Raw genomic sequence first — 13073 nt, forward strand, 5'->3', positions numbered from 1 at the left:
TTATATGATGTGGTTGTGTCATTATATTATGTGCTTGTAATCTTATATGATGTGGTTTGGTTTACTTCATTATATGATGTCGAAACGTCATTATATGATGTGCTTTCATCGTCGTTATGGTCAATGAACATGATTACGATTAGAATGATTACTGTCTACGTCATAACTGATTCCGATCTGCTTCTGTAAACTATAAACCCAGCTCAAATATATGTCTATCGATAGCGAGAGTGCAATTAATAGGAAAAATGAGACAATGCAATTTAACAAAATCAACGTTTCAAACATTTCGGAGGGAGGTTAAGATCAATTAATACAGGACCTAATTGGAGAAATTTGCGGCTGTGGCGAAAATATGATAAAACAAATTTTGAGGCTCTTTATAGCTTGCTATTTGGGTTAAGCAAATGCTACGTGTTGAAGGTAGTACTTTGACCTATGATTGTTTACTCTTACAAATTATGACTTGGGTGGAGAGTTTTCTCATTGGCTCTCATACCACATCTTCTTATTTCTATTCATTGCAAAATGCAGCATTGAACTCACAGTCAGTTTTAAAAATATTTCACAACAATAGCTATATAATTATCTACTCGTGCATAATATGGCGAGATGGTTTGTTTTATAAAATGTTATTGAATAATATAAATGGTAAGATGTATAATGTAGTGTTACTCCTACAAAACCATACAAAGTCGGAAATATTTGTGATATGACGTATACATGTAGTGTTTTGTACTTCCTTAATTTGTCTTTGAAACAATCTTTTTTTCACAGAAAAAGCCAAAATATCCAAATTTGGAGACCGCATGCTTAGTCCACGTACTGCCCGCGAAATGCGAAATGGTCAGGTTGGGTAATGTTCACATATTTGTATATACAGATTGTTTATTTTCAACTTATTTTAATGGAGATTTTTTTAATTGCTAATAAAATTCTGCAACTTTAGTACTAGTATGACAACAGATTTGGAGTGGCGTCAACGGTTTCTGAGATACAGAGGGGTTGATTCCTGGTGAAGTGTTTTGGATTTTATTTTTCATCCGATTAGATGGGATTTTTTTCATTGTGTACTCATTTTGATCCTTTTCGGTAATGTCAAAGGATTTTACGTAGTTCATACGGTTATTTAGTTAAAAGGTAAAAAACCCACTGAAAATCACACTTTGCCACACTTTTTCAATTTAGGGTATTTGATATTTTTATTTTCCAACAGAGATGAATGGGGTGATGCCCGTCTTTTGCATTATGTTCCTTGTTTTCGTCTCTTTAAAGAAAAAGAATTAAATGCATTAAACGTGTCAAAATCCTTACTGTGTCCACCTTATTACTGTGTCCACACTCTTTGTTTCAACACTTGCCCAATTGTTCCGCGCTTTCGCTGGCATTTTCTAGTAATTATGATTCGAAATACTTTGCTTGCTTGTGACAATGGTGTTCGACAAGGAGTAAACTTATCACCTTTTCTATTTTCTTTACTTTTGATTGACTAAAAAAATTCTTAGTGAGTAAAAATATTACAGGACTTAACAGAACTATACCAGAAGATCTGGAAAGAGAATTAGAAATATATCTTAAAATTTTTATACCTCCTGACTAAAGACTTTTGAAACCTCTCTCTCTTGTTTTGTATATATTGTAAAGTTATTATTGTTATCTCTGCACTGATGTCATACATTGGCTTTATGAGAATAAAGATATAGATTTAGAGGCCATAATTATACCGGTATGGATGATTGATTGATTAATTTGTTGATTGATTTATATTTATCGCCACTTTAAACACTTTCATGCTATTTCGTGGCGGTGAGTTTATATTGGTGGAGGAAGCCGAAGTTCCCAGAGAGACCACCCAACCTTCGTTTGGAATACTGACAATTCTGGTCAATTAAGATAGGAGTCGAGCTTACCTGCCACATGCGGTATTCGAACTCACACACCTAAGTGTCGACAGACAAGTGATACAGTAGTTCGACTATTCACACCACTCGACTAGCGAGCGCCCATCTCTTTCATCCGAAATGCTTTAAAGGAGATATGGAATGAACTTCAACTCGGTATTTTTCATTTGCTTTCAGCTTTTTATTGTGTTTTCGTGCATATATTTCACAACTTCAATATAGATGGTTATGGATGGATACTTGATGTGCAGCGGCAAATTGATATGCATATTCGTACAAGAACATGTTACAGCTATTTTCCTGATGTATGTAGTTTAAAGGTTTGGTTGGCTTGCTTGCTTTGTTTGTATAAATGTTTGTTCAAGCATTCAATAACATCATACAAGCTGAAACCCAGCCTATCTGTTGATTAGAATTGTAAAACTTAATTAAAATGCATGAGAAAACAGTTATAAAAACAAAGCAATCAAGCCAATCAAACCTTTAAACTACATGCATTAGGAAAATAGCTGTAATGTGATATGAATATTAACCCTGCTTTGTACTAGACCGACACCGTGGCCTGAGCCGGATTTTTAACATGCTAGTTCACTAGGCTACTTTCCGAAGGAAGACATGTCACCTTTCCCGGACAAATTCTTCTGATTCCGAGCCGACCAGCTTTTGCTCTTATTCCTTAATTTCGCGGGCTTAGCAGGGAAGCAGCAAATATCAATTTAAAAGTCTTTGGATTTGACCCGGCTGGGGGTCGAACCCATGACCTCTCCCACTCTATGCGAACATGCTACCACGAAAGCACCACCACATGCAGTAACCCGCAATATAAAAGGTTTTGTGGGAAGCCGCTCATTCTTTGGTGAGGGGGGGGGGGGGGGCAACATTTTTGGAAAATGTTTTATTCCAAATTTCTTGAAAGAGATTTTATATTTTCAGAAGGGGAGCGAAATAGTTTGTTTCCATTTTAAATCAGGGAAAAATAAAACAATAATGAAATTAAAAAAAAAATAAACATGTTCTTTTTTATTAAAGTCCATCAAGGAAATACACGTGCTCCTACCAACACTACAGTCGGTGTCTAACAAATGATTACTATATAATGTACAGATCATCTGTCTAAGCTTTGGTTACAAGGATCTGACAACACTTCGTTTTACTTTCTGTCCTGGTTAATATTACATCAGCCAATAAAATTTCAGCCTTCATATTTTTGAAGGTGTGGATCAATCCGACAAAACCAGAGAATCCCAATGGTCTTGAATTGAGCGTTTTCAGATCGGCGTAAGCAAAGCTTGAACACACAATACATGTAATCTAATCAGATTGGTGTCTAAATGATCTTAAACACTGCATTTATTTATTGTTTACTGAGACCTGTTGTTCTCTTACAGATAGAGAGTTGTATTTTGAATTTTTCAAAGTGAAGATTTACGGCAGCGGATTTTAATATTTTGCGTTTATCCTGTAAACTATAATACATTTAAAAAAACAAATAGTGCAATGTGTCTGAGTAAACTCTATAGTAAAGGTCCTTTTTGGGCAATTTTGGCTCTTCAGAGTTTTGTTGTTTTATTGGCTATTATCTTGATAACTTATCTATAGAACAACCTTTTCTTGAAAACTGGTATAGACAAGAACAGATATAATCAAAGTAGTGAAGTACTGATCATCGGATGACCGCAAATTCTTGTGGATGGTCACAAGCACTTGTCCCAGAAAAAAATCATATCTGTACCTGAAAGTAATGTTAATGTACAGAGATATATTTTTTTTCTGAGACAAGTTCGTGCGTGGATGATGAATAAGTGTTCGGGAATTCAACCTCACCGTAATAACTATTATATTGTAGTGGTACAAATTATATATTATTAATCTGTGATCTAAAAAAATTTTTTTATGAGTATTCATTGAAGAAATAAACTTATAAATCGGTTACCAGTCAAAAACGAAAGCTACGTAAGTAGAAATCTCTTTGGTAACAATACATCGGAATGTTAAAATGAATAAATAAGTAATAATTATGGTAATTTTCTTTCTTTTGGGGTGGGGACGTGTGAGGAAACAGTGGAATTTCTCTTATTTTTTTTTCAAGTCTACACCTTGAAGAAGGAAAAACAGTCAATAAATACCCCCTTTTCCAAAGACCTACAAATTTCGACCCAACCACCCCCCCCCCCAAAAAAAAAGGCACCACCGGACAATTACACACAAACGCACATACACACATTTTCAATACTTTTGTTCGTAATAACAAAAAAATCGTATTAAGTTTCTCAATGCATTATAAGTTTAAAATATTGCGTCAGTAGTGAATCTAGAACTTCAAGTGTGGAAGTTGTTTGCGACTTTACGAACTTATTTTGGATTTGGCGGTTATGGTCTCATTAATATTTACCACACCTTCATTCGATATTAGCTTCAGATGAAAAATTTTCTGCTAGTGAAATTGTTGAAACTAAGGATTCAGGTTTTAACAATTGAGGCGAGCGGAACCAGGCGTAAAAATTGATGCCTACGGATTTTGAAGACATCGCCATAACATTATACCGCAAATCTATAACTATATAAAATTGAATGCACCTTTCCATTAAAAAATGATGAAATTAAAGGCCCCTTTTATTTCTTCCTATCCCTCTTTTTGGGGTTACAAATGACTGGTCCCTTATATAAGCCATTATCCTATCAAAGTCCGATTTAATTTTTTTCCCATTCTTTTGTGTCTATCTTGAGAATATATAAAGAGAAACTCGAACAACTAAAATAATCAGCAAGACAAAATTTACATTAATGTACACACTAGACATTCGTGTATTAACTTCTTATAGATTATTTTTTTTATGGTGTACAGAAATTGACAAATATAATGCCCTCCCTTGTTAAAATGAGCATAGAGCATGAAATAAAAGAATTATGTCTTAAATTTAATAATTTTAACCGTATGTTCATTATTGCAGACTCCGTATGTTTATTATTTTAGACCAATCGATTAAAACAAAACTTTGCAATTCATATATTTTGACATTTTTCCAACAATATCAGGTGTGATTTTTTACATCTTAAAACGAGGTACTAATATGCCAAGGTTTATCTCTTTTTAAATCTCAACCATTTTCCAAACGACAGCTAAAAATTTGAGCCTGATTAATTGTTACTCCGCAGAAGCAGATCGGAATCAGTTCTGACGTAGTGAGTAATCGCTTTAATCGTAATCATGTTCATTGACCATCAGGACGATGAATGCACATCATCATAATGATGTTTCGACATCATGATAATGATGTTCTGACATCATATAAAGATGTAAACCGAACCACACCATATAACGATGTTAGCACATAACATAAGGATAAGTTCACATCATATAAAGAAGTTTGCACATAATATAAAGACATCTGTACATGATATAAGATAATTTGCACATCATATAAGACCATTTGCACATCATATAAGATAATTTGCACATCAGATAATGTCAAATTGTCATCATATAAAGGTGATTGCATATCGTATAAAGGTGATTGTACATCACATAATGCCGTTTCTACATCGTATAAGGAAAGCATCACATAATATAAGGACTCAATCACATAACATAATGGAAAAAGCACATCATTTAATGAATTGTGGACATGATATAAAGATGTTTGCACCTCATATAAATGTGTTTGGACAGCATATAAGGACAACTTCACATCATATAATGACAAGTGAACATCATATAAGGACAAGTTCACATCACATAATGACAAGTGTACATCATATAAGGATAAGTGCACATCATATAATGTCATTTGGACATCATATAAGGGTAGAATGACATCATATAATGGCAAATGAACATCATATAATGAGAAATGTCATAATAAGACAGTGTCGGCGTTCCATAGTAAAATATGAAATTGAATCTCCAGAAATTGGAAAATGTACAAGAAATCCCGGCTATATTTACAAATTCCTGATCCGGACGTAGTGCCGCCCATCCACAACGTAGTATATAAATTAACCCTCCCCCATGTTCAGCCCGTGGGATGGGGTAATTTGTGTTGCGGTTTATAATACATTTGTTTTAATCTACTTATTTTTTTTTAAAAAATGGCATTACATAATATTCATTTAACAGTGCATGTTATTTATGACAATAATGAGGATATCTTTACTTTAAATTGAGATATATAAAAAAATGTTTATTATTTTTTCAGATTTTATTGGAAAGGAATGAAGCAAGATGTTGCAAAATTCATAAAACACTGCCCAGAATGTCAGTCTCAGAACAAAAAAACAAAATCACATGTCCAAGAGATGGTTCCAGTTTCGTTCCCACCAAGAGTATGGGGAAAGGTTGGAATAGATCTTATAGGACCATTTATGAAAGCAGATAAAAAGAAGCCAATTTGTAAAAGGGGATACCGGTATGTATTTTTATTTTTATGTCCCAATCAAGCATATGAAAGGGGCATATAGTTTTACCCTTGTCCGCATGTCTGTCCATATGTCCGTCTATACGTTCGTCTGTTTCTTAAGTTCTGCTTTTAGGTATGTTTCTCAGATACCCGACATGTTATAGCATTGATATATGTTCAGTGGATAGGTCTTTGGAAATACTACAGGATTCACTAATCATGAGGTCACTTTGACCTACATTTCACGCATGATTGACTCCGGTTAAATGTTGCGTTTAGGTCTGTTTCTTATATACCCGACATGGTATAGCATTGCTACTTGTTTAGTAGATAAGTCTTTGGAAATACTACAGGGTTCACTGATCATTAGGTCACTTGGATCTACATTTTACACAACAATGATTCAGGTCAAATTTTGCTTTTTAGACCATTTATCAGATGTAACATTGTTTTTTGGTCAGTGCACAGGTCTTGGGTAAAAAATATTTTTTTATTAATAAGGTCACGTTGACCTACATTTTAAATATAGATGTTTGTATGATTTAGTTTTTATAAGCCCGTCAAATTTTTGACGGGACGTATTATGGTATACAAATGTCCGGCATCCGTCTGTCTGTCCGTCGGTCTGTCCGTCCGACCGTCTGTCTGTCCGTCTGTCTGTCCGGCGTAAACATGTCGCACCGTAACTTGAGAATGACTTATCCAAATTTCATGAAACGTAACATAGTTGTTCCTTATGTTGGTCAAACGATCTGTATACTTTTTGGTGAAAATAAGATTAAAACTTTTTGAGTTACGGGACATAGTAACTAAAACAGGTGTGTGTTTTTTTCACATGTCGCGCCGTATCTCAAAAACGATTTATGATTATTGCTTAAAACTTTACACACTTCTTAGTTATATTAATATTAAGATCTGTATACTTTTTGGTGATGATTCAAAATTTTATTTTAGAGATATTGAGTATTTTGTTAAAAAAGGGGGAGGGGTTTTTCACATGTCGCGCCGTATCTCAAAAACAGTTTATGATTATTGCTTAAAACTTTACACACTTCTTAGTTATATTAACCTTAAGATCTGTATACTTTTTGGTGATGATTCAAAATTTTATTTTTGAGTTATTGAGTATTTTGTAAAAAAAGGGGGAGGGGTTTTTCACATGTCGCGCCGTATCTCAAAAACGATTTATGATTATTGCTTAAAATTTTACACACTTCTTAGTTATATTAATCTAAAGATCTGTATACTTTTTGGTTTTGATTCAAAATTTTATTTTTGAAATATTGAGATTTTTTTTTTTAAAGGGGGGTTTTCACATGTCGCGCCGTATCTCAAAAACGATTTATGATTATTGCTTAAAATTTTACACACTTCTTAGTTATATTAATCTAAAGATCTGTATACTTTTTGGTTTTGATTCAAAATTTTATTTTAGAGATATTGAGTTTTTTGTGTTAAAAAAAGGGGGTTTTCGCATGTCACGCCGTATGTCAGAAACTATTTATGCTTATTGCATAAAAATTCACACACAAGACGACGGGCGTATCATGCGCTCATGGCGCAGCTGTTTATTAAATCATTATGATAAACGTTAAATGATAATGTGACTATGCGAATTTCAAGATTCCCTATAAATTATGCATGGGCCATTTGGCAAGGGGGGATTCAACAGCAATTACATTTTTACCCTAAATTAAAACATATTTTTAGTTAAAAATGATATTTATTGCCAACATGTTGTTTCTTTATGATATATATCATAAATTTTAATATTTAAAAAAGCTTTTTTTTTTATCTCTAGAGGACTTTTATTATTTTTTAATTGGAAAATGGCACTTTTTTGCATTGAAAGTGAAATATCGGTGACCTATGTTATTTATTCTGTTTTTTTATGTCCCGACCACGAATGTACCACCATTTTTCCCAATCTATTTGAAAGACTTACTTTAAAGTATGGAATATCTAAAAATCATCAATTTATGTAGGTAGCTTCTAAACATTATAATACCCCCCAGTCACCTTAAGAAGCTGTTTTTAAATTTTGGTATCGATTTCACTGTTTTAGGCTGAAATTGAAAATATGCCCTGGAAAAAAGGCTCCCCACACATCAAATAGACTCCGGTTAATGTTACCTAAATTTTGCAGTTTAGGTGGCGCGCCTGTATGACATAGGATTATAGGAGGTAGGTCGACAGGAACCCTTCATGTTGAATTATTTATTGTATCTTTTTTTTTTTGCAATTTAAAAAAAAATCTAAATTTAAACTTATTTATGTATGCAAATAAATTATTTCTTCAATTCTCATTTTGCAGATACGTTCTTACAGTGATGGATTACTTCAGTAAGTGGCCCGAAGCCTTTCCATTAAAGTCAAAAACAGCAAGTGAGGTTGCCAGTAAACTTCATTCTACCATATGCAGATTTGGAGTTATGGAAGAGATCGTCTCCGACCAAGGTGGAGAATTTAATAGTAAAATAACGAAGAACTTTACTAAAAGTTACGGTATTAAGCATGTTACGACTTCTCCCTACCATCCACAGTCAAATGGAATGGTTGAGCGGTTTAATCAAACTTTGAAAAACATGCTGAATAAAATGCTTCGCTGGGGCGCAGCTTGATACGACCGCAGAGGTCGAACCCTGAACAGTTGGGGCAAGTATGGACACAACATTCAAGCTTGATACAGCTCTGAATTTGGATTGTTATTAAATATTTGACACAGCATAGGTTTCTGACACAGAAAGAATGTGGTCTAAGAACTTGATTTTTTTTAATTTACCTATTATGGTCCAATGTCCAAAATCAAAATACATGGTTAGATTCAGCATATCAAAGAACCCCATATATTCAATTTTTGTTAAAATCAAACAAAGTTTAATTTTGGACCCCAACTTGGACAAACTTGAAAACTGGGCCCATAATCAAAAATCTAAACACATGTTTAGATTCAGCATATCAAAGAACCCCAAGAATTCAATTTTTGCTAAAATCAAACTAAGTTTAATTTTGGACCCTTTGGACCTTAATGCAGACCAATTTAAAAAACGGGACTTAAAATTAAAAATCTAAATACACGGTTAGATTTGGAATATCAAAGAACCCCAATAATTCAATTTTTGATGAAATCAAACAAAGTTTAATTTTGGACCCTTTTGACCTCAATATGAACCAATTTGATAGCGGGGCCCACAAATAAAAAATCTAAATTCATGGTTAGATTCAGCATATCAAAGAACCCCATATATTCAATTTTTGTTGAAATCAAAAAAAGTATAATTTTGGACCCCAACTTGGACCAACTTGAAAACTGGGCCCATAATCAAAAATCTAAACACATGTTTAGATTCAGCATATCAAAGAACCCCAAGAATTCAATTTTTGTTAAAATCAAACTAAGTTTAATTTTGGACCCTTTGGACCTCAATGAAGACCAATTTAAAAAACGCGACCCAAAATAAAAATCTAAAAACACGGTTAGATTTGGCATATCAAAGAACCCCAATAATTCAATTTTCGATGAAATCAAACAAAGTTTAATTTTGGACCCTTTTGACCTCAATATGAACCAATTTGATAGCGGGGCCTACAAATAAAAAATCTAAATACATGGTTAGATTCAGCATATCAAAGAACCTCATATATTCAATTTTTGTTGAAATCAAACAAAGTTTAATTTTGGACCCCAATTTGGACCAACTTGAAAACTGGGCCCATAATCAAAAATCTAAATACATGTTTAGATTCAGCATATCAAAGAACCCCATATATTCAATTTTTGTTGAAATCAAACAAAGTTTAAATACTGGACCCTATCTTGGACCAACTTGAAAACTGGGCCCATAATCAAAAATCTAAACACATGTTTAGATTCAGCAAATCAAAGAACCCCAAGAATACAATTTTTGTTAAAATCAAACTAAGTTTAATTTGGACCCTTTGGACCTCAATGTAGACCAATTTAAAAAACAGGACCCAAAATTAAAAACCTAAATACACGGTTAGATTTGGAATATCAAAGAACCCCAATAATTCAATTTTAGATGAAATCAAACAAAGTTTAATTTTGGACCCTTTTGACCTCAATATGAACCAATTAGATGACGGGGTCCACAAATAAAAAATCTAAATACATGGTTAGATTCAGCATATCAAAGAACCCCATATATTCAATTTTTGTTGAAATCAAACAAAGTTTAATTTTGGACCCCAATTTGGACCAACTTGAAAACTGGGCCAAAAATCAAAAATCTAAATACATGTTTAGATTCAGCATATCAAAGAACCTCATATATTCAATTTTTGCTAAAATCAAACAAAGTTTAATTTTGGACCCTTTGGACATTAATGTAGACCAATTTGAAAACTGGACCCAAAATTAAAAATCTAAATACACTGTTAGATTCGGCATAACAAATAAATAAATGTGATCAAAGATTTTACAAATCTAATGCGCCATACTGTGCAATTAAAGATTACTTCTTGAAATTTTTCAATATTTGAAATTTGAAAAAAAAATAATATTTGAAGAATAATTCTTTTTAATTTCTGAAATCTGAAATGAGAAAAAATTGGCCCCCACAATTTCTTTTTATCCCCCCCCCTTTTTCCCCAAAAAAAATTCTTTCCCTCAAGATATGGTCATAATGTCAATTCAAATTTCCAATGGAGTTGGCAACCATAATTACCCATTTAAATTTACCATAGTGCTAACTTAATCTATTTTATAATAAAATTAATAAAAATATAGTGTCAAATCTTTCATATGGATTTTTTTGTAAAAAAAAAAGATGAAAACATTTGCAGATATTTTTACTGGTCTTCCTTTATAAATATGCATTTCTTTAAACATAATTTAAAAGCAGTGTAAGGGAAGTAACCAAAACTTTGTATTTGGATTACCTCCCTTACACTGTTTTAGATTATCTTTATTGTTTATTAACCATTACTTTATACATAATTTAAAAGCAGTGTAAGGGAGATAATTTCAATGATGTATTTGATTTATCTCCCTTACACTGCTTTAAATTATGTTTTGTACTAAAGTATTTGTCCATTAACCAGGACAACCTTGTTTTTCCCCCTTTTTTGCCCCTAATTCCTAAACGGTTTGAGCCATAACCCCCCAAAGCAAATCCTAACCATCCCTTTGTGGTATAGAAACTTGTAGTATAATTTCAGAGAGATCCATACACCGTTCCACAGTTATTGTCTGGAAACTAGAAAATGCTCATTTTTGGCCCCTTTTTGGCCCCTAATTCCTTAACTGTTGGTACCATAACCCCCAAAATCAATCCCAACCTTCCTTTTGTGGTATTTAACCTTATGGTCAAATTTCAAAAAGATCCATTCACTTAAACTAAAGTTAGAGTGCGAAAACCAATATGTATTCGGACGACGACGCCGGACGACGACGACGACGCCGGACGACGACGACGACGCCGGACGACGACGACGACGCCAACGTCATACCAATATACGACCACAAAATTTTTTTGCGGTCGTATAATAAAATGATTGATAAAAATGGAGAAGATTGGGATTTGTATTTAGAGGAGGCCCTTTTTCATTACAGAACTTCGAAGCACCACTCTACCCAATACTCACCCTTCTATGTCATGTTCATGAGACAACCAGTCTTACCAAATGAATCTGAATTTAAAAACACACAATCTAATCACGATGAACAAGACATAGAAGGCGCAGTTAATCAGATGATTAAAATTAAGGACAAAATAAGCAAAGATGTGGTAAAGAACGTAAAAAAGGCTCAACAAAAGCAAAAGGAAAGTTATGACGTAAGACACAAAGTTGAGAATAAACTGTACCTTGTAGGGGACAAAGTGTTATTAAAAAACTTTAGGAGAAAGGCAGGTATGGCTACCGTACAACAACTGAGATATAAAGGACCATACGAGGTTACCAAGTACAATGGTAAAGGTAACTATTCTATGTTCGATGACGAAAAGGGTGTTACGATTGGACCATACAATCAGAGAAATCTAAAAAAGTGGTACGATGAAGATATTAGTACATGTAGCGAAGGTGAGGAAATCGCGCACGAAAGAGACAACGAAAAGGACGACGACAATGAGAATTGCGATATTGACGTTGATTCTGATGCAAACGTTGATGACGATGATGAAAACGTTGTTGATGATGATGATGGTGATGATGATGATGATGATGATGATGACGACGACGATAACGACGATGAGGATGATGATAATGACGATAAGGATGTTGTTGAGGATGATGATGATCATGTGGATGCACATGACGAAGATGAGGAAGAGAGTGTATTCAAAACTCAGGACACGTTTCAATTCCAAGAAGATGATGAAAGTCAAACAGATATAGAATTGAACGAAGTTGCGCAATTTTTGCTGGAGTCGCAACCTGGTCCGTCTAGACCAAAAAGAAAAAGAAATGTTCGAAAGAACAGCATGTATGAATATTTCTGAAAATGATTTGACTTGTTTACTAGTGTTGAATCTGATATTAAATATGATATTTCCCTTGCATTTATTCAATATCTTTAATACAATGTGTTATTAAAGCAAAGTGGGCACACGTTTATTTTTCAGTAACACATTTTAGATTTCATTTGATATACATAACTATGAAGTACATATTGTCCAACTAATTGTTTGTTACGGTGGAACTTTCCAACTAGTTGGTTTATACCGAGTGTAGTGAAAAGTTATTATGATTTGCTTTAATAAATTGACTAGCTGATTTGTTCCGGAACGATGTAACTAGTTGTTTTGTTCCG

General features: G+C 33.5%; 1 protein-coding gene across 1 annotated transcript in view; it reads right to left on the reverse strand.

Annotated features, from left to right (window-relative positions):
* LOC127707511 (importin-9-like) overlaps positions 1-13073 on the reverse strand; it is a 48457-nt gene that overhangs the window by 8807 nt on the left and 26577 nt on the right. The window lies entirely within an intron of this gene.

Source organism: Mytilus californianus, unplaced genomic scaffold, assembly GCF_021869535.1.
Source record: "Mytilus californianus isolate M0D057914Y unplaced genomic scaffold, xbMytCali1.0.p SCAF_1, whole genome shotgun sequence".
NCBI classification, from domain to species: Eukaryota; Metazoa; Mollusca; class Bivalvia; order Mytilida; family Mytilidae; genus Mytilus; species Mytilus californianus.